At 44.9% G+C, this 23,478-nt stretch overlaps 1 protein-coding gene across 3 annotated transcripts in view; it reads left to right on the forward strand.

Annotated features, from left to right (window-relative positions):
* The window catches only part of FNDC3A (fibronectin type III domain containing 3A), a 356,645-nt gene that overhangs the window by 51,514 nt on the left and 281,653 nt on the right, over positions 1–23,478 (forward strand). Inside the window, exon 1 of one of the 3 annotated variants that reach the window (XM_075337267.1) lies at positions 21,288–21,342. The exons of the other annotated variants lie outside the window; for them this stretch is intronic. The gene's annotated coding sequence lies outside the window, so the exon portion shown is untranslated. Of the gene's footprint in view, positions 1–21,287; positions 21,343–23,478 lie in introns of those variants that run through there. 3 annotated transcript variants of the gene reach the window in all.

Consider the following 23,478-nt stretch of genomic DNA (forward strand, 5'->3'; position numbering starts at 1 on the left):
ACTCGAGAAATATCTTGAGAAAAATCCTTTTTTCTAGTGTGAACAGAGCCTTGGGCATCATTCACACGGCCGCGTTGCACGTACATGTGTCGGTTTTCTATTCATACATACCCATAATAAAACTTACAATGCTATTCATGTGTCCATGATTTTTCATGAACCGTTTTTTTTGTTTTTTTTTTCCTTTTTCAGGCTAAGGGCCAATACAATATGGGTCCGTGAAAAACACATACAGCACCCGGATGGCATCTGAGCACAATCTGTGTGCTGTACATGTTTAACATTACTAAGTATTGGAAAAACTTTAGAATGTATTTTCTTTATCCGTGATGGCACACTAATCCTAAAAACGGACACACTGATGAGACCAGTACCATTTTTTTCACGTACTTGTGTTTAAACATGAACGTGTGAATGAGGCCGAACGTCTCAGGGTTTCACTGGTTTTTCACTTTTAACCGTGTAAGAAATTGTGGACTTTCCCCAGGTGTCAGTCCCAGGACAATCACATATTGGTAGCAGTTAATGATGAGCGAACGTGCTCACCACTGGCCATTACTCAATCAAGCATCGGGCTCTCGGGCACAAATAGAGTACAGAGTATAATAGAAGCCAATGGGAAACCTGAGCGTTCTAAAACTTTGCTGCTCGATTGACTAGCGAGCAGTGGGGAGCCCGCTCGCTCATCACTAGTAGCTTAGTCCAAAATGAACCCAAGCACTGTCATCAGCAGTGGGAGAGGATGCTGCAAAATGAAGAAGAGGGGGCATAGTTAAAGAGATGTCAGGTGCTCAAAAAAATGAAGGTACATATCTTGTAAAAATCACAGTCACTGAGGCCCCTAGAAGATTCCCCTACTTTTTTCATTTTGTGCTCCATTGAAGAAATATTCACATTTGTTACTTTTGGAGCACATTATGTGTAATCTCTGCTCATCATGCAACTAGGCATTTCTACAGTCTTTTCTGGGTGGTGCACTTCTACCCACAATCACATAACCGCAGCTGATCTAGCATTATAGCAGTCTGTGATACTACTGAGCCGTGGTTGGCAGTGTATAAGAGGGAGGGGTAAAAGCCCACACCCCTGAGAAATATCTCTGAAGAAGCGCCAAGTTGCACTATAAGTAAAGATTTCACATACTGGGCTCCAACAGCAACAAACGTGAATATCTCTGCAATGGAGCAACGTAGCGCAAAACAGAGAAAGCAGCAGAATTTCTTGAAAAGAGTTGTCCGACATTAGCTTAAAAATTTTGGGGGGTTTATCTGTGCTGTATTGTCATATAAAACTTCCCTACATTTTTTTTTTTTTTGTTTTCTAACTTTTGTTACCGTACTCTCCCTTTTTTTTTTTTTTTTTTCTGCCATTTTTTTTTTATTTACCTACAGCTCAACCAAACATAACATCTTCTTGTACCAAACTTCACAGTCAGAGCTGGCACCACCCGGCCTCAGTGTCCAGCCCCGCCCTCTGCATACTCATTGGCTGTCAGTATTCTGCCCCAGCATTCACGTCTCCTCGCTCCAGCAAACATGGGCACATTACTACATTATATGTGCAGTGGATGTGATGTGAGGTGATTGTGCTGTCACAGATAAGGGATATCACTGATCTGTATTTCCAATCATTGGTAGTACAGAGTAGTGATCCTGCTTCTCTAATCTGTGCAGCGCAATCACCTCACATCCACCGCACATATAATGTAGTAATGTGCCCATCCCTGTCCCCATAATATAGTATTGTCCCCTTTCCTTGTGCCCATCCTGTAGTTATGTCCCCTTGGGATCCTCTTCTTGTAGTAATGCTCCATCTTGCAGAATTGCCCCCTATTCTGTCATTCTTCACACACACACACACACACACACACACACACACACACACACACACACACACACACACACACACATCTTTCTCACCTGTCCTCATTCCCTCGGTGTCCTGCCTCTTGCGGCCGCAGCACCCTCCTTGCTGACCGCAGCCTCTGCACGGGGCAGTGCAATCAGCGCTTTATAGCAGAGGACTGATTTCCAGGTGCTGTGCAGGACGCGCTCTCTATGCAACTTATCCAGTGATCTGCTGCTGACCTCTGATTGGCTGGCAGCTGATCATAGCTGTATACAGAGCTCTGGGAATCTGTCATCTGTTATAAAGCGCTGACTGCACGGCCCCCTGCAGAGGCAGCGTTCAGCAAGGGGCCTGTACGCCACAAGCAGCATCAGAGGCTGCAGCTGACAGTGCTTTATATCAGATGACATATTCCCGGGCGCTCTGCAGAGCCGAGCTCTGTATACAGCTACTGCAATGATCCGCTGCTGGCCTCTGATTAGCCAGCGGATGATCATAGCTGTATACAGCGCTATCATCTGCGCGGTGCCAGTGAATCAGTCGTCTGATATGCAGCGCTGACTGCATGGGCCCCCAGCACAGGCAGTGTTCAGCAAGGGGGCCATTAGCCTGCGCGCCGCCAGCAGCAGGGGGGCTGCATGCAGTGTACAGGCAGTGAGACACCTGCACTATGGGATGTGTGGGAGGGTGGAGGGAAGGGGGGCAGGGACGCCATACGCTGTACCTGCCCAGCTACATGGCATCTCCTGTGATGCCCGTCTACAAGGCGAGCATAAGCTCCCACACTTGTCACTCTGACCTCACAGGAAGCCGCAAAATCCCAGCAGGAGCGGTCACATGACCGTTCTGAGCAGGGAGAGGGGCTGACAGCAGGGCAGGTAAGTGGTCACTATTCACTTACCTGCCCCAATGTAGCCCAATAGTGTAATGACAAGAAAAAGGCAAAATAAGCCGGATAACCCCTTTTAAGTGCAGAGAGTTTTTACAAGGTATTTATCTTAAAAAAAAAAACAAAAAACAAAAAAAAAAAATTGCACTTGACAAGTTCACTTTAAGAATATAGCCATGGGCATGGCGCAGGAGGGATTTCCAGGAACAAGGTTGAGGTCAGAATCAACATGTTAAAGCCAAGATCAATAACGCAGGCAAAAAGCCAAGAATTATGCAAGGTGAGTGATACGGGAAACCTACAATACACATAGGAGAAAGGATTGTGTATGGTCACCTCCCGACTCGTCACATGCAGGAACTGTGCTCGGAGAGAAGACTGGGCGGTTACACACCTGATGCTTTTTGTTTTCAAGGGCTATAAGCCGCTGCTTGATGGCATTCCCCCTGAAAACTGTACGGAGGAGCTGGGAGTGAGCGTAGTCTGACCGCGGCCTCATATGGGCGCCTGTATACACAATGGTGACCTGTACTAAGTAGATAAGGCTCAGCTTTATTATCATGACGTCCTTTTACCTGCACTGACAGGTGTCTATTCTGAAAAATAAAGGTCATATAGTAAGGTTCACTCACTGTTCTTGTGAATGGGTCCGCAGAAGGAGCAGCACCAAAAGTGATGACTGCGTGTGTATGTATGTATGTATGTATGTGTATATGTGTGTGTGTGTGTGTGTGTGTGTGTGTGTATGTATGTATATATATTGTATATGTTCTACTTTTAAGAAATGTAAAAATAGTGATGTCCTGCAAAGATTTGGCAAAAGTTAAATATTACTTTTTTCCATTATTTAGTTGAATATAAAATTCTTTCTCCCGTAAGACACTGCTGTGTTTGGGATTACTGACCCTCAGGGCGAAGCTTCACATCCCCTGCGTTGTGTTGTGTAAATGTTTTCTACATTAAAGCCAGCAGTGACATAAAGGAAACCTGATGCTAACTGCAAATAATCCTCCAAAATGGTGACGAGATCTCCCCTGTGCCAACCATCCTGTATGTGAAAGGGAGCATTCATCTGACAATTCAGACACTTATTTCTGGAAACTCTCTATGATTGGACTGGCTCAGACTGACAGATACCGCCAACAGGAAAAACATCAGAAGTAAAGCTCTATCTATAAAGGGACCCGAGAAGGGGAAAATGCAGCAAAATAAGCTGAAGAGATTGCAATGGTTTTTGTTTTTTTTGGGAGGGGTGAATGATTCAGTATACGGTAACCATAATAGCCATTTACTTAGGCTGCACGCACATCAGCGGTATTCTGCCACAATGCCGGAACCATCAGATACGCGGTACAGTTCAATACAGTTAAATGGCATTGCGGCAAGATAAGTTCACATGCGGCCACATGTGATCACATGTAACCTTATATTGTCGCGATGCCATTTAACTGTATTGAACTGTACCACATTTCTGACGGATCCGGCATTGTGGCAGAATACCGCTGATGTGAAGCCGGCGTAAACTCTCATTTCACTGGACTTGGCAGTCCACTAGGAGGAACTACTCAGTGGCGCAGGCTGCTTTCACACCTCCGGTTTCTGCAATGCGGCACACTCCGTCACTTTGCAGGAAAATCGCAACCGTTTTTTTTTTTTTGCTGCCGGTTGCGTTTTTTTCTGCATAGACTTTAATTAGTGCCGCATTGTGCCGCAAAACTTTGCGTTCCATCCGTTTTTTTGCCGCATGCGGCAGATTTAGCCGATGCGGCGGCCGGATGGAACGTTGCCTGGCACGTGTTTTTGTGCGGCAAAAAAAGCCGCATCGCGCCGCATTCGGCAGATGCGGCGCATTTTTCAATGCATGCCTATGACGGCCGGATGCGGCGCGATGCGGCAAAAACCGCATCCAGCCGCCGCATGCGTTTTTTGCCACTGCGCATGCTCAGTAGCATGCCGCAAGCGGCAAAAACCGGACGGGCCGCATGGGAAAAACTTATGCAAAGGATGCGGTGTTTTCACCGCATCCGTTGCATAGCTTGCACAGCCGGATTGAGCCGCAGAGCTCAAGCCGGATGTGTGAAAGCAGCCTAACAGCTAACAATTAGTGAAGGACAAACCTGGACTGTAGAAGTCCAGATCCATTCCAGTAACATAGCACCGATCCAGGGCACGGAGTTCTCAAACACTCCGGGTAATAACTGTCCGGATCTGGGTAATTAAAAAAAAAAAAAAAAGGCCACTAAGGTAATTAAAAATCCGGCCACCTGGGTAATTTAAAAAAAAAAAAAGTGTTATCTTAGTCCTGTATGTGTTCAGTTATAAGTTATATTCTGAGGGGCAGAGATGACCTATAATAGTCTGTTGTGGAATAAAAACAAAAATTAATATTACCCGATGGCCACCGTACCAGCGCAGTCGGGAAGAGCAGGGTAAAGTGCCGGGATTGTCGCAATCCTGTGTGGCTGCAGGCTGCTATTTTTAAGCTGGGTCTCCCCAGCCTGAGAATACCAGCTCCCAGCTATCGGGCTTTAACTTGGCTGGGTACCAAAATTGGGGGGACCGCACGCCGATTTTTTTTAAATTATTTATTTAAATAAATTAATAAAAGCTGTATGCGGTTCCTCCTATTTTGACACACAGCTAAGATAAGCGCACGGCTGGAGGCTGCAGCCTGTAGCCAAATGCTTTATCTGTTCTGGGTATCATTATGTGGTCAGACCCTACTCCAATTTTTTTTTTTTTTTATATTTATTTTTACTGTACGCTATAGATTCACCCACTGGATTTGTGATTGGAAGCATTAGACAGGCTGTCACAAAGGCTGGGGGTGCTGTCTGACTGCAACCAAAGACGCCGGTGGGCAGGGGAAGCGGTGAATATGCATGAGTCTAATGAGCGGCCCCGGAAGAAGAAGAAGCGGCCGCATGAGCAGTTACAGCTGTGCCAGAGACTTGGTATGTATAGCGAGCTCGCTTTCTTATTTTTTTTTTTTTCTTTATTTTTACTCCCCCTGACCCTCCCTTCCTCAAGTACCTGGATCCAGCACTTGGGTGCCTTTGAACCAGCGGGGGTCAGACTTTACAGTTCAGTCTGCCCAGCACTAGTTTTCACAAAAAAAACACATCAAATCACAATTGCGAAAAGCACACCATCATTACAAGCGTGTTTTTGTTTTTTTTTTTGTTTTGTTTTTTTTTTTAATTTTCCAGGCCCTCTGGGACAAGGTGCAGGTTTTGGTGCAGTTTTCATGTCTCAGAGATGCAGTTTTTTGTGACAACAAAACTTAAGCGTGCACATGTAGCCGAATACTACTTCCGGGGCTGCTCATTAATAATAAATGCACTCCCTTGCAGCTGTTAGAGGCATATGTCGGCTGATCAGATCAGCTGTCATGTGCAGGGAAAGGCAAGGAGACAACCCATGCCGGAAATAGTAAGGCATGCGTCGTTAAGGGGTTAAAGTGAACCTGTCATCAGAAATTTAGCTATAAAGCTAAAAGTTCCCCCCTCTGCAGCTCCTGGGCTGCATTCTAGGAAGCTTCCTATAGTTCTTGTGGCCACTTTTATACCAAAATAAACACTTTGTAAACCTGTACCTTTTCTTATGCAAATTTCGTAAATCTTCCATGGGGGCGGGCTGCCTGGGGTCCGTTGCTGTCCTCCTGCCGATTTACGCCGCCCCCGAATGCTGAATTTCAAAGCTCAGGACGCCGCCCCTGGGTGCCCGTGGTCCCGCGCATGCGCTGTTCCACTGTAGCGGTGCCGTGCACTGTGTGCACGTGTGACCGCTGGTGACGCTTTGCGCGGGCACGAGGTTATGGGCGGCGCTGTGAGTGTCATCAGCAAGTGCCGCCCATAACCTCATGACCGCACTTTCCCCTATTACTCCAGCGTTATGCGCAAGCTGGCCAGATGACCGGACGTCACCTGCTGCTGAGCAGGATGGGAAAGAGGTGACGTCCGGTCACCTGGCCAGCGAGCGCGTCACCAGCGGTCACACGTGCACACAGTGCACGGCACCGCTACAGTGGAACAGCGCATGCGCGGGACCACGGGCACCCAGGGGCGGCGTCCTGAGCTTTGAAATTCAGCATTTGGTGGCGGCGTAAATCGGCAGAAGGACAGCAACGGACCCCAGGCAGCCCGCCCCCATGGAAGATTTACGAAATTTGCATAAGAAAAGGTACAAGTTTACAAAGTGTTTATTTTGGTATAAAAGTGGCCACAAGAACTATAGGAAGCTTCCTAGAATGCAGCCCAGGAGCTGCAGAGGGGGGAACTTTTAGCTTTGTAGCTAAATTTCTGATGACAGGTTCCCTTTTTAAAGGCATTTTCAAACAATGTGATAAAATGACCCCAGTCATGTAGTTCAAATAGCAGCCGTTCCTACTCACATGTTAGGGCTGGCTGCAGTTTGAAAAAGCCTAGCTTCTGAGACATGTCTCAACTGAGGGCAAAGTTGTATCGTAACACGCATACTGCTGAGCTGCTGGAGAAGTAAATAAATCTTTTACTCAGCCAATTTGTTCTTAGTCAGCCGAGGAGAAAATCTATTTCTTCTCTTGTCATTGCCGTTCTCTATCATCTCAGCGCTATGTGCTTACAATGCAGCTCCTCTGTCAGTTGAGACAGAGGTCTCGAGAATTGTCCTTCTTCGGACTGCTGTCCCCATCCTGATGCTTATTTCTTTGTTTTGGGTGCAGAAATGCTGGATTTACATGCTTAAATCATTGTAAAAACCAATGCAGTTGTGTTTTTAAGGCCTGGGCCACACTGGGCACTAGTGCGATGCTCGCATGACACTCTGCTCACGCTGGCAGCTCTGGAGGAGCCGAGTGTCCATGCAAGTATCCCTGCAACTGCGGTTCGACTGTGCGAGCGGACCTTAGCTGCGGAGGGGAGAGGCGGGCCGGCTCTGAGGAGGGCAGGGAGGGATTTATCGCCCTCTCTCCTCCGTAGGCAGCTATTGCGATTCTCGCTCTGCACATGTGGTACACCGGTGTACCGCACGTGCAGTGCGATATATTTATTTATTATTTTCCTTTCGCCCCATTCACTTGAATGGGTGCGAGAGAAAAAGAGTCTCGCATTAGTCTCAGCATGCTGCGATTGTTTTCTCGGTCCGATTAGGGCTGAGAAAATAATCGCTCATGTGCGCTGACACACAGGCTAGAATTGGTCCGAGTGGAATGCGATGTTTTATCGCACTCCACTCGCACCGCTTTTCTCGCCGTGTGGCTTAGGCCTAAGGCGCTCAATAGAAACCTATAACCATGTTCCCATATACTGTACATTTCTGGATACCCCATTCATTAGCAGAGGATTTTTGTTTTATATAGAAGCTTGCCTGCTCAGGAGCTGGAGCCTCTTTGGGTAGGATGTGGATGCTTTACATATCTGTATGATGACAGTCTCCAAGTTTTAGATATTAAGTGATTACTATCTAACGGTACGCCTTATCTGAGGGCTTCTAACTGATCAGTTGGCCACTTCCTCTTGTCGGGCTTTTATTTGCTGGTCGTTGAACATATTGACCACAATGTCATTCGGAAGGTGGAAAGGAGCAGGTAATGAGTATCCTCCTGATATATATCTTATTGGTTTTATGTAATTTTGTCTTAGCAAGTTTATCTGGAAGTTTGGGAATTATTGGAAAGATTTGTATTGGTGAGTTATACGTGAGAGCTTGGCTAGAAGCAGTTACCTGGCTGCATACTGTTGGCCTCCAACGGTTTCCTTATATTTGGGTAATAATACTTATTTCACAGAAATATAAGCTATAGAAGGCATTAATCGGGTCTCCTATATTTGTGGCATATCTATATTGTATACCAAGTTGATCTGATTACTACAGAAACTGTCCCTTTGTCAAGAACGTGGTCCCCCAAGCTTACCTGATAAAGTGGCTGCCAGGTGCTATATGTATAGAGTTGGTACACACGGCACTTCTGGTGAGGTGCTCAGGTAGGGAACAAAACTGGCTCAAGTAGATGTAAAAACGTGGCACTCAAGATAAATGTGAATAGTGGTCTTTTATTGAGAAGAACTTGTAGGGCCAGCACAAGCACAGACGTTTCGGTCAAAAACCTTAATCAGTGTGCGTGCAGGGGCTCCTCAGAAGGTATAGCAACTTGGCAACTGTCGTAGTAAGGTATGACGCGGTGTCCGCATCGCCACATAGACAGCCTGACTACGCCAGTTGCTATACTTTCTGAGGAGCCTCTGCACGCACACTGATGAAGGTTTTTGACCGAAACGTCTGTGCTTGTGCTGGTCTTACAAGTTCTTTTCAATAAAAGACCACTATTCACATGTAAAAACTTGGCACTCAAGATAAATGTGAATAGTGGTCTTTTATTGAGAAGAACTTGCAGGACGAGCACAAGCACAGACGTTTTGGTCAAAATCCTTCATCAGTGTGCATGCAGGGGGTCCTCAGAAGGTATAGCAACTGGCGTAGTCAGGCTGTCCATGTGGCAATGCGGACACCGCGTCATACCTTACTACGCCAGTTGCTATACTTTCTGAGGAGCCCCTGCACGCACACTGATGAAGGTTTTTGACCGAAACGTCTGTGCTTGTGCTGGTCTTACAAGTTCTTCTCAATAAAAGACCACTATTCACATTTCTCTTGAGTGCCAAGTTTTTACATCTACTAGGTGCTATATGTAGACAGAGAATGAATGGTGTGGTGGCCGCAAATGGGAACGTCTCCTTCCAATCACTTTAATGGAAGTTACAGTAATGGATGAGTACCCTAGCTTCCTGATAATATGCCATAGATGTCTGAGATGGATATACCTATTTATCTTTACTTAATAAAGAGAAGACTGTGCTCAAATTAAAGATTCGATGGTCCGGGGGTATGTTGGGGTGCTGGTATGATTGACCACAGTGCGGCACACTTCCATATTTTTGACAGCCAAATTGCCGTAAAAGCTGTTGTCTGTTTTGACACTTGATGTTCTCTGTACGGCAGTAAAATCCTCTACTGCAGTTCTGCGTAAATTTTGAGACCCTTGTGCTCTGATTTGCTCTCAGGCCCAACAGCGCAACCAGATATTAATTTCTGACTTAATATAAAGTGACACACCAGATGTCACCATTACACATAGAGGGAGTCAGTCCTTAAAATATTCTCCTACATGTGCATCATAGGATGGGTAATGCGTGTTAGGCGGCAGGAAACCACATCTGTACCTTGTAGAATAGTGTTAAGTCTTAGTGGACGTGCTTTACCTCCACTTGTTGTTTTCCTCAATATGGTTGGGAAGAAGAAAAAAATATTGGATTCTATGTACCACGGTTATATAGCAAGAAAAAGTAAAAGCCAGCTCACCACCACTGTTTAGTCCAGAGTTAATCGTGGTGGTAGGGCTGGTAAATTCAGAAAAAGACAGAATCCAGCGAGCTTAGACAAGGATGGAAGAAAAAACCTTTAATTTATTTTACATACATCTACATCGGCACCAACAGAGCTGATGTGTGGAAAAGAAATCCAACGCGTTTCGGCAAGTAAATTATGCCTTATTCATGGATCCATAAATTATGGCATAATTTACGTGCCGAAACGCGTTTTTCTTTTCCACCATTTAGCAGATATCCTAAAAATAAAAGTAACTTTGAAATTAAAGGAAACCTTTATGTCAAGGGCAACATGCCGATTTTGACTGCAGCACAACTCATGTGGCCAAAAATCACTTTATGTAACTGCTACATCACCGCACAGTGTTCGTTAATGGAGTCTAATTACAATTTCCAAAGTACTGTGACCGCAATAATCAAGGGGCAAAAAAGTCTGAACCTGTTGATTCTTTTGCTTGTTCCAGTCACATGATTTTGCTGGTCGCAATGCGACCACATTGACCTGCGGTATAGCGGGAATGTTGGTCATGTGACCTATGTTGTGGTTAAAATGGCTTCGTATCCACTGCCAAAAGAAGCTGGCCCATCTTAGAACATTTATGGAATATCCACAGGATGTGCCGTAAATAAATCCATAGATGCAGGTACCCAAGAGTGGGGCTCTATCCGGAATAGAGAGGTGGCCATATGTGAAAGGCTTTCTACATTAATGTCTAAGTGTGCTCCAAAAATTACTAAGTGCACTGGCTCAGAAATTAATGAAGCTCCCAAAGAAATGACCGGCTACTCATCAACTGCAATCCACTTCAGTAAACCACGCTTTTGGGTTAGCGTCTATAAATGTCTCTAAACGTATTACTTCTCAGCAATTAAGAAAATATGGTTGGATATCGGTGTAATCTGAGGTTACCAGGAAGTATATTTGCCTGCCCATGATTAAGGGTATCTGTCAGAAGGTTTAGGCCCCGTCACACACACAGAGATTGCTAACGAGATCGTTGCTGAGTCACAGTTTCTGTGAGGCAGTATCGATCCCGTTAGCGATCTTATGTGTGACACCTACCAGCGATCAGGCCCCTGCTGGGAGATCGCTAGTCGTTGCCGAATAGTCTGGACCATTTTCTTCAAAGGCACTGTCCTGCTGAGCAGGACGCATCGCTGTGTTCGACGCCTACCAACAACCTCCTAACAGGGTTATACAGGTCGCTCATTGTTACTGCTTCGTTGGTAAGGTCTGACTGTGTGACATCTCACCAGCAATCCTTATCAGGTCACATCGTCTGGATCGCTGGTAAGTCGTTGTGTGTGACTGGGCCTTTTGTTATGTAATCTGAACACTGCAGGAGATAGAGGCTGACACACAGAATTCAGTGATGTGTCATTTATTACCGTGCCTGGTGTTGTTTACTTAAGGCCCCTTTACACACTGAGACTTTCAGCGATCCCACCAGCGATCCCAACCTGATAGGCATCGCTGGTAAGTTGCTAGGAGGTTGCTGGTGAGAGGTCACACAGTCAGACGCTCCAGCGATCCCACCAGCAACCTGACCTGGCAGGGATCGCTGGAGCATCGCTACACGGGTTGCTGGTGAGCTGTCACCAGCAACCAGTGACCAGCCCCCAGCCAGCAGCGACGCACTGAAGCGATGCTGCGCTTGGTAACTAAGGTAAATATCGGGTAACCAACCCGATATTTACGTTGGTTACCAGCGCACGCAGCTACACGTGCAGGGAGCAGCGCACACTGCTTAGCGCTGGCTCCCTGCTCTCCTAGCTACAGTACACATCGGGTTAATTACCCGGTGTGTGCTGCAGCTACATGTGCACAGAGCAGGAGCTGCGCACACTGCTTAGCGCTGCTCCCTGCTCTCCTAGCTACAGCACACATGGGGTTAATTACCCGATGTGTACTCTGCTACACGTGCAAGGAGCAGGAGCCGGCAGCACAGGCAGTGAGAGCGGCGGAGGCTGGTAACAAAGGTAAATATCGGGTAACCAAGGACAGGGCTTCTTGGTTACCCGATGTTTACCGTGGTTACCAGTGTCCGCAGAAGCCGGCTCCTGCTGCCTGCACATTTAAGTCCCCTTTACACACTGAGACTTTCTAGCTATCATGCTGCACAACGGGAAACAAAGGACCAAAGAATGGTCCTGAACGATTTGTAGCGATCAGCAACTTCACAGCAGGGGCCAGGTCGCTGATGTGTTTCACACACTGCAATGTCGCTGGGGAGGTCGCTATTACGTCACAAAACCGGTGACGTTACAGCGATGTCGTTTGCGATGTTGCAGTGTGTAAAGCCACCTTTTATAGTGAAGGCTTTATCATCTGGTATTATCATTGCCCAGACTACACTACAGCGGGTGTCACCACAGAGAGTTCACGGGTTCATCAGAGTTCATTGTAAACTCTGATGACCTCCTGGATGTCACTGCACACACACTGCTTGCTGTATACTCCCCTGTCTCCAGCGATGCTGTCCCCACAATGCTCCGGCTTCCAGGTCCTCAGTGCAGTGAATAATAATTGAGTATAATGAGTAGCGGTCAGGAGCGGGAGGCAGCAGAGCAGAAGAAAACACCGCTGGATACAGGTGAAAATAGAAAATCTTTTTATTTAAAAGACCCGTGTTTTCTCCGGTCCGTGTCACACGAAGCACATCACTGTGCGATTCGTGTGACACCCGTGCTGTTGGAGAAAAAAATGGACATGTCTGCGTGTGTGTGCAGGGCCACGAGTGGCCACACGGTCCATGTGAGTAACTCCAGAGAATAACATGGGTACGCATGACATTTGTGTTTAAAAAAAACAAAACAAAAAAAAAAAAACAACCTGATGTCACATGTACCTGAAACACAGAGGTCGGCAAGGGGCCTTAGATCTCGTCTGTGACTCTATAGTTTTCTTCAGTTTGTCAGCTGTCTAATTATAGCATCTGTATGATAACAATCAAGCTGCCACACTGATCATATCTGATGACCAGAAAATAAATGAGACATGTAGCTGCTACCAGACTTAACATTTTAACACTAGAAGTCCCAGATAGGGGTCATTGAACATTTCTACCTTTGGAACCCAGAGACGGGTCGAATGACCAGAAGGATTTTAGCTAACATCCTATAATCACCGTCTTTTGTTCTGTAATTAAGGCCATTACTGTCGCACCACAGGAGGTTGTTGTTTTCCATTGAGTTTAACCATTTAGTTTCTAGTTAGTTCTATTCAGTTTATTGTATGTCATTTGACCCTCTTTTGGGACTTCAGGGAGGAGCTCGAAATTTCTGGGAATTCTAGTGTTAACGACCACCGATACTCTTCTAAACGATAATTGTTCAGGGGCCTTATTCCCTCATTGCTGTTTAAAAACAGTGATCGGGAATAAGAGAATAGCCCCACTCCAAAGCTGAAAATCCCGGGTGTGACAGCGTACACCCCTGCGCATCCGCCCTGACCAGGTTTGACACCGTTCAGGGCCAATTGACCTCTTAAATACTGCTGTAATTTGGGACAGTGGTATACAAGTGGTTGAAAGGGGGACCCACTTTGGCAGGATCGGCCACCCCTTAGTTGAAGTATGGTAAGTGAAAAAATATTAAAAGTGAAATAAAATGTGAAAAAAAAAAAAGAAAGAATACACAAATAGAGATGACTGAATCCGAAGTTCGGTGCTCATACCAAACACAGACTTTACAAAAAAAAAACCAAAACAACCAAAAACACGTATGATCACAACTCACACGCGCATCGCTCGTACTGGGGGTAACAGCGTGATCGGGTGTAGTGTGCACCAAGAAAATAAATACATGTTTGAAAACCCCTGCCCCCCTACCCCTGAAGTTGGTATGTTTATGGTTGGCTGCATGTGGGCAGAAACACAAACTGCCCAATTAGTGACTTCAATTGAGGTTCAGGTCAAGTCCGGATCCCAAACCAAAGTCCGGATGAGTCCACTGAACCGAACGTCTAGGGGACCACTAATCTCTATATATAAACTGGAAAATCATGATAACCCATTTCGGCACTAAGGCCCTGTGCGCACGGTGCGGTTTTTGCCGCATGTATTGCTGCAGAAAATGTTCATAACCTTTCTGCAGTCCTTCCCCAGCAAATCCTATGGTAAAAAAAAAAATGCTGTGCGCACCCCTACCAGCTTTGCTGCAGAATTTCTGCAGAAGAAAAAAGGTGCATGTCACTTCTTTTCCGCAAGTACCTTCGATTTTTGCCATAGATAATGGTAAAAAACTGCAGGGAACAACCTGCGGAAAAATGGCGGCAAAACCGCATGTGGTTTTCGGGTGCAGTTTGCTGCGTTTTTTTTTACCGCAGGTGCAGTAATCTTTCAGAGGGTGCGGAATTTTCTTAAGAAAACTCCATTTGCTAGTGCGCACAGGGCCTAAAACACCGCATTTAAACTTTCACTAAATCAACAAAAAAATTGTTCATCCTTTGGCGACGGCGCAACTTTAACCCCTTCTACTCTCCAGCATTGAAGATATGTTTTCCATCACACTCCTGTCTCAGCCTTCCTTGGTGAAAGGGAGGTATCAGAGTAGTACTGGTCAGGAGCAAGGCCAGGAACTGGACTCTGGCATCTCCACCAGCAGGATTAACCCTGAGGTTAGGAATAGCCTAGGGTCCCTTAGTGTGAGGGACAGCATAGGAGCCCCTGTCCCCCGCTATCCGAACAGTCACCTTGTGACCGCTAAGAAGCGCTCCTTCCCATCTGATCTCCCGCCGTGTGATGGAAATATATACCACTTATGGGTTGCTGCCACACTCATTAAAAACCTCATAACATATTGTCCATTCTCTCCTATTATCCCTCTTGTAAATTTCTAAATTTGGTTCTAAAACCGTGGCAAAATTTTATTTTTGTTTTCACATCTAAATGTTAGTTTCATCAATCACTTGTAGGTTAATGCTTCTCGGTACACCACTGAACTTCTTGAGGGAACTAGTTTCCAAAATAAAGACCAAGAACCTTCATTTTATAATTTTAGATTTTCTAAATGTCATATTTTCAATGTTTGCATTCACCTTAGCGATTACACAGTGCTGCTGTATTTTTTTGTATGTGTGCGTATATATGTGTGTGTGTTTATAGTCGTTTATATTAATTTCCTATTGCTAGGTTTCATATTTAAGGTAATAGTGTTCCCTAATTGTCTGTAGCCTGTGACATTACATTTTATGCTCATTCGGATGTGTATAAATGGTTGATGGAGTGTTTGACTTAAAAAATTGACTATGATAAATGACTTTGGGGTCATCCCTGGTGATGTGCGCATGAAGCGATTTACCACCTTCTTTCTAGATTGCTCAATGCTGATCATCTTACGTCACATAGGAAGGGACTAAATGCAGCATTCAGAACTGCTGAAGCCTGGAAAAAAAAATATATTCTCTAGGTGCAACCATAAGAAGAAACCTGTCCATGTTTTGCTCTTTGATCCCCCTGGCTGTGTCGGAGGCCCTGTTTAACCAGTCATGGGTAAATAAAGATCACTCATGTCAATGTCATCCCCACCTGCTGTTCAGTGTGCCACACAGGATGAAGGAGAGAAATCCTCCCCCCCCACCCCCCTCTTCTTTCTGTAGATAGATGCAAAGATGAAGTCAATAATGTGTTCAGTTTATTTACCTGTAAAATGGATTTTTTTTTTTTATTACTATTAGGCCTTTAATAACACAGACCGGAAGAGGGGCTGATAATATTGACGTCTTTGAAATTGTAGGACCAGCCAAATTACTGCCACTCTGTAATTCTACATCATTTACGGTATTCTAGTTTAACCTTACTATTGTGCCTCCAAAATTCTTAGTTTCTTAAGGTTATACACACGTTAGTCAGAATTTTTTTTTTTCCTCAAATGCAAAGTTAAACAGCTTTCTAAATAGTCTCTAAATACCATGATATCCCCTATCAATGGGATTGGCGTTTACCTTGCTGATTTTTTTTCTGGGATTTGACCTCTGGCACCTCAAATGATTCTTAGAATGGGGCTCTGGAACCCCAGAACATGGTACCTCTTCACCATGAATGGAGTGGAGGTGCACATGCTTGACCTACGCTCTTTTCATTGACGATGGGACTGCCGAATAATGCAGACTACCGTCTTTCGCTATTTCCAGCAGTCCTGTAGTTAACGAATGAAGTGGAGGTCAAGCATATACAACTCTGCCTCATTCAAGACTGGGTCTTTGGCATGCCTGCTTCCTGGCGTCCAAAGCCTGTTCTATGGATAGCTGGCTGGCTATCTCCGCAGTCTGACCCCTAGTGGTCTGCAAGTTGGGCTGTTTTTTTTTTTTTTTTTTTTGTTTTTTTTTTTGGGAGTGGTGAGTAGGATTTGATAGTAGGACTCACAACTCACTCTAGTTTGGAGGTACGGGAGGCTCGGCCATCTCACCTGAGCTGGAGGTTGTCTCATTACAGGCACATAAAAAATTAAAGAAATCAGAAAGGAGTGGTGAGCTGCAGGAGTAACATGGTGAGTTCCTGAGAAGGCTAGACCTAGACGCTAAACAGAAAGACCTGTGACTGGAGAATCAAGCCCCGCAAGTGCCCCTGGTAGCGTGAGTCAGAGTACGATATGTGCCACCCTATATTGCCAATATGTGTTGAGGATCGCAGTGTGTTGTTTGCTGTGGATCGGTGAGTCCACAAAGACTCCTGGAGGCGTAAGAGTGTTGACGGGGGAGTCCGCAGGCGCCTGAAGATTTTCAGCTTAGAAGTGTAATATTGATGTCCTGGGTGAAGTCGCCATATATATTAGGCAGTCCCAGGACTGCACTATGGAGGAAGTCAACATAACTCTGGTCCAGGCCCAGAAACAAGCCTTGGAGAAGCAGCGCCAGTCACATGAGCAAATCACCCGCCTAATGCTGGAGCAGATTGCGTTGTTGAAAGAGGTGGTTATGGCACTCTGGGAGACCACACCAACCAGGGGCCCAGTGTCATGGGGTGCTAGGAAGGTGGTACTTCGCTCCCTCCAAAAAATTACTCCAGATGATGATGTGGAGACTTTCTTCACGATCTTTGAATGGGCAGCCCAAAGGCAGAAACTCCTCGCAGAAGACTGAGTCGTTGTACTTGTGCTATACCTGGTAGGGGAATCTCAAAAAGCTTATCTCCATAGCGAGCAAGATGTGCGGGACTATGCTAGGCTAAAAGCTGAGATTCTTGCTCGCCGTCGCGGTTTTGGCCAGTGTGCAAGCCAGAAGGGTCCAGGCTTGGGGGTAACAGTCTGATAGATCTCCCGGTCCCAATTGTTTGACTTTCTCCATCTGGTAAAGCAGTGGCTGGAGCCCAGTGTCTGCACGCCAGTGCAGATTGTGGACAGGCTGGTAGCTGAACTTTTTTCCAGGCTCTTCCCAGTAAAATGCAGTTCTGGGAAGGTCATGGTGACCCCTGAAATGCAGACAATCTAGTAGAGTTGTTAGAGAGATTTGTTGCCACAGTGGGAAATCTCCAGGATGCTCCCTCCCACCTGTCTGTCATAGGTAGCCATTGACCCACTTGCAGTAGGAGACTTACCACCAAACAGGGTGGTGGAAGGTACGAACAGGTAGAATCCGTGCTCAAGTAGGGACTTTACGTTTAAAACAAAAAATCCAACCGGGTCCAATGTCGGTGGTGCCAGGAATTTGATCATGTCTTGGCATAGTGCCGATTGGCCCCAGAGGCTAAGGAATGTGATGTCAGCCGGAACCAGTCCCTGTTTGCAGCTTCATCCTGTGTGGCCACAAGTGTGTAATATAAGGCTTAATTGACATCCTTTCATGATCCTACTAGTTTCAGGTGGTCTTGTAACTAATACATAATAGCCTCATACCTGGAGTTTGTATACCCAACTGGTTCATAAGTGTGGTATGCATCAATGGTGACACCAAAACTTATCCTGTGGTCCTCGTGAAAATAGAAACGTCTCAGGGAGGTAGACTATGAAGTGGGGGTGGTAAAAATCTGTATGCATAGCATAATTTTGGGTGGGATTTTCCCTTGTTTTGGAAGCTTTGGGGGAAAGGTATAGAAGCTGAAGGAGATCAGCAGACTTCTCAGGAAGCTCATGTCAGTACCATCCCCTGGGAAGAGTGGGAGAATTCTCCTTTGCACGTCTAGGCTGAAGAAGACGAAATTCTCCCTACTTTACCCCGTTTTACTGGAGATAGAGTAAACACAAGAGAAGTTTTGTATGGCACAATTAAAAGATGACACTCCTCGATATGCAAGGGAGAACGTGGCCATCATCATCATCAAAGACGTTGCCAAGTGTCCAGGGGAAGACCAACAGTTTCCCCATTTAGCTATACCTAATGATCTCTTTATATAGAGTTGTCAAATATCTGGAGGTCGTTGAGCAATTACTAGTCCCTAAGACATATTGGCACAAGTTGCTTGATCTGGCCCATAGTCATCCTCTAGGGGGACACCTGGGAACCAACAAGACCCAGGAGAGTATTCTCCAGAGGTTCTTCTGGATCGGACTGTACAAAGAAGTTGTGGAACTATTGTAAATCTTGCCCTTTGTGCCAGATAACTGCACCTGTGACCCATTTTCACAGACCGCTAATACCCCTTCCCATCATTGAAGTACCCTTTAAGAGGATTGGGATGGATCTAGTGGGGCCCATTGTAAAGTTAGCTCAGGGACACCAATATATTCTGGTCATGGAAAACTATGCCACACACTATCCTGAAGTGCCTATGATAAATACCGCTTCTAAGAGTATCACCCGAGACTTATTTTTTATGTTCTTTCCAACGGGGATTCCGAAGGAAATCCTTTCTGAACAAAGCAGACCCTTCATGTTAAGGGTAATGAGGGAGAAAATGGCGCACATACATACCTCTATTTATCATCCACAAACAGATGGGCTAGTTGAGAGGTTCAATAAGACACTTAAACACATGCTAAAAAAGGTAGTGGAAAAGGACAGATGTGATTGGGATTCTGTTACATAACTGAAGTGCTGCAGGCATGTACAGGTTTCTCGCCTTTTGAGTTGGTGTATGGGAGGCATCTGTGGGGTCTGATAGACATAGTAAAGGAAACCTGGGAAACTGAGGCCACCCCATATAGAAGTGTTATTGAACACGTGGCTCGAATGCAAGACTGTCAGAGAACACATGTAGAAGACACAAGAGGCCCAAAGTTGGGTTTATAACAGAGGAGCCAAAATCAGAAACTTCAACCCACTGGATAATCTATTTCTTAGAGTCAACCATAGTAAGTTTTTGATGGAGTGGCACGGTCCCTATGGGGCAATAGAAAAGGTCGGGGAATTAAATTATACGGTACATCAACCAGGAAGACGTAAACTGTACCAGCTATATCATGTAAAGGTAATTAAACTGTGGAAGGACTGGGAGTCATTGAGTGCCATCGCTCTTAAGAATAGTATGTCACCACAGACTGTTCCCGCAGTGAAAACAGGAGAGACCCTTTTCGACGGCCCAACAAAAGGAAGCAAAACAATTCCTCAAGACGAACAAAACTAAGTCCTCTGACCTACCTGGGAGTACCCATTTGATAAACATGATCTAATAACTGAACCGGGTAAGAAAGTAAACCTCAGACCTTTATAGAATACCAGACGCACGCAGAGAAACAATATCAACTGTAGTCAAACTGATGCTGGACTTGGGGGTGACTGGAATCCTGAAGTGAATGGTCCAACCCTGTTGTCTTGATCCCCAAACCAAATGGCACCTGGCAGCTCTGCAATGTTTTCAGGAAGTTGAATGAAGTCTCTAAATTTGACGCCTATCCCATGCCCAGGGCTGATAAGTTAATTGACAAACCACGTAGTGACAGATACATAACGACTGGATCTTTAAAGTGATATTAACAAATAGGGCCAAGGAAAATAAGCCATTTTCCACCCCGGAGGGTTTGTTCCAGTATAAAAACATAGCATTTGGTCTGTATGGAGCACCGCAACATTCCATATATATAAAATGTTTGTGTGTATATAAGAAAATATATAAAGCTCAGTGTATGTATGTGTGTGTATGTCCACTAAAGGAATCCGCACCATCGCATTTACAATCACAAAATTATGCACAGACACTCCCTGTGACTCAGGGAACGTCATAGACTATGTTTTGATGGGGAAATTTACCCCCACGCTTTAAAGTTACTCTCCAAAATCCTGCCTCCATTAAACTGAATGGAGCTGCGAGCTAAAGCAACTGTCAGTGGTTGCTATAGAAACAAAATAAACTGTTAGTATAAGAAGCTTATGTGTGAGATCATAAGATGTCGGTGGACAGACTGATAAAGAGAGCCAGAGACAGAGGCAGACCGTGGAAAGAGGCAGACCGACAGCGACACACCGACAGAGACTGGGAGAGAGACAGAGAGACAGTTACTATCCCAGGTACTACAGCTAGTATATTATAAATATATACACATACACACACATGCGCACACACGAGTGGTCCGAGGGAAATAAAGTCACAGCATGCATGATTTGCCTCTGAAAATCAGTGTCACTGGGCCATTCAAGACTATGTGATTGAAAAGACTAGGCGCGGACATATCATTCGTGCAACCACACTGGGCCCAAGAGGTTGAGGGGCCCATTTCTACTTCCAAAACAGGTGGAATTGTAAATTTTGATGAGTTCTTGGGCTGAAAGGGGCCCATATACTGTTCTTGCACAGGGGCTGATTTCTGTCTGTGTCAGTCAGTGGATAAGACCCTGATCGGCATAATCAGATAGTTTTTCTATGATAGGGAAAATACGGTCTTGTGAACCCAGCTTTAGGCCTTCTTCCAATGTACATCTTTCTGCTACGTGAGGCATTTGTTTTCTTGATGGATACTACACATACCCATTAGAACATATGGGGCTGTTGACATGTGTATTCTCCATCCTAGAAAACTACCCAGAACCACACAGATAATGTCCATTTTTTTTTCTACCAGCAATGATGACGAGGGCAAATAGAACTGTATGAGATCTGTGAAAAACACGTACAGCCCACGGACGGTATGGTTCATGTGATCTCTATAGGGAGAGTAGAGTAAGCCACTTAGAACAAAGGATTTTGATGGAAACTTCAAACCTATTTTTTTCCATTTTTACCCTAGAGACATAATAATATCAAGAGGACAGCTCTGCATACGAACATCTATGATTATGGAGCTGTAGCTGCATCTTACTATTCTACAGATTTCCATCACACCCCATGGACTTGAGTGGTTTGAACTGTGGGTTACATCGGATTGGCCACTGTAAGACGTATAAGCCATTGATTTCTACTTTATGTAATTGGCCCTTGTTCATTATTGTTTTCAACTGGAAATGCAACTAAACAAAAATCTTTTAACAAACTAAATGATGTTAGTGATGTTGTAAATTAATAATTTAGTGTAATCCTTGTGCTAAATATTGATTTCTTAATTGCTAATGGCTCAGTTCATTATGAGCCATGTAAAATACAACAGGCCAGATGCTGGGAGATATATGGCTATATATCTAATATTATATTAAGATAGAGAGCTAGATATGTGTATATATAGTGTGTGTGTGTGTGTGTGTCATATGTATACTGTGTGCGTATGTATACATGTATAACGTGTGTGTGTGTGTATGTATATGTATATATATATATATATATATATGTGTGTGTGTATATGTGTATATATATATATATATAGATATATAGATAGATATATATATATAATATATTCTATTTATTTTATTTTTTTCCTCCAGCTTTTTTTTTTTTTTTTTTTTTTATGGGAAAAAAAAAATACAGATGTCTGCCACTTTTATACCATGTTCCAAATTGTGCTAATTTTTATTTTTCTGGGATTTTCCTGAATGGTTGTTGTAAAATGACTCAATTCACTGTTCCCAATTATTATGCCCAGCAGTGTTTTCCAAACATTTTATAAGTTGTAAAAGAGCCAAAAATAATCATTTATTAAACTTGCAACATTAAAGGGAACCTGTCAGGTGTAATATGCACTGAGAACCACGAGCAGTTCTAGGTGCATGTTGCTAATCCCTGCCTAACAATCACATCCTGTAGTAGTGGCCAGTTCCCTTGGCTAGTCGGCCCCCTTAGCATGTAAGCACGCCAATGAATGTGTAGCATCAGAAGATGTTCGCACTCACCTTTCTGCTGCCATCGTTGGACTTCAGCTAAGTGCGCATGATCCCGTTCTTTCGGTCATGCGCCCTACACTACTTTGAAGTCAGGACGCGTACACCCGGCTTCATAGTGTGCATGACCGAAAGTCTGGGATTATGCGCACTGAGCCGAAGTCAAGCGTTGGACGCGATAACAGCAGAGGTGAGCGCAACCATCTTCTGACACTGCGCGTCCGTTAGCACGCCAACAGGGGCGTGATTACATGCTAAGGGGGCCAACTAGCCAAGGGAAGTAACGCCCTTGCGACTAGTCGCTGGCCTTTATAAGCAATGCCATATGGGATCTTTAGAAATACTTTTTCTAAAGATCCCTTAATCTATGCTACTATAGACTGGGACTGTTAGGGAGGGATTATCAATATGCACCCAGAACTGCTTGTGGTTCTGGGGGCATATTGCACCTGAAGAGGTCAGATTTACTGAAATCGAAAGCTATGCCCAACAAAAACCATCTTGACAGGTCAAGTTATGGGTTAACATAGGACCCATTCTTTATCACCTTCACAATTCTTGTATCCATTGTTATAGCTTTTGCTGCTACTGTGAAAAGCAGCTTTAATTGCTTTAATTTGCATAAAAAAATGCATTAACAAAATCTGTAAAAACCGAATGAGTGAACATATCGCCTGACAAACTTATTACTGGTGTCTCAGATTGATTACAGCGAACCAAAAAGCCCTGAGACACAGTACCCTCCATGAGGTTTTTTTGAAAAATTTTTATTTTTGACACTTAAATCCAATTTCCATTTTATTTCAGAACGCAGTGTAAATTTCAGAACTGCATAATACGGTATTCAGCGGGTGTTTTAGAGTAATTTTTGTATCTCTCCACATGCTGGAATGGGAGGATAAGAAACTTGTGACATTAGGAGACCTTGGCTGAAGGATGACAAGGGGAAATGTCTATTTCACTGGCACCACAGGTGCATGACCACCAAATACCAAAAAAGTGGGAAATGCAGCAGCCCTGAGAGAAGGTTGCATGAATGATGTATCTTACTGTATACAAATACTTCACAGCCCTCGTCTGGACTCCTTACAACCTGTGCCTAAGGTATGGTATATGTCTGGACCCCTTGCAACCTGTGCCGGGGGAGTCCGTCTGGACCCCTTGCAACCTGTGCCGGGGGAGTCCGTCTGGACCCCTTGCAACCTGTGCCGGGGGAGTCCGTCTGGACCCCTTGCAACCTGTGCCGGGGGAGTCCGTCT

Source organism: Anomaloglossus baeobatrachus, chromosome 2 (assembly GCF_048569485.1).
Source record: "Anomaloglossus baeobatrachus isolate aAnoBae1 chromosome 2, aAnoBae1.hap1, whole genome shotgun sequence".
Lineage (NCBI taxonomy): Eukaryota > Metazoa > Chordata > Amphibia > Anura > Aromobatidae > Anomaloglossus > Anomaloglossus baeobatrachus.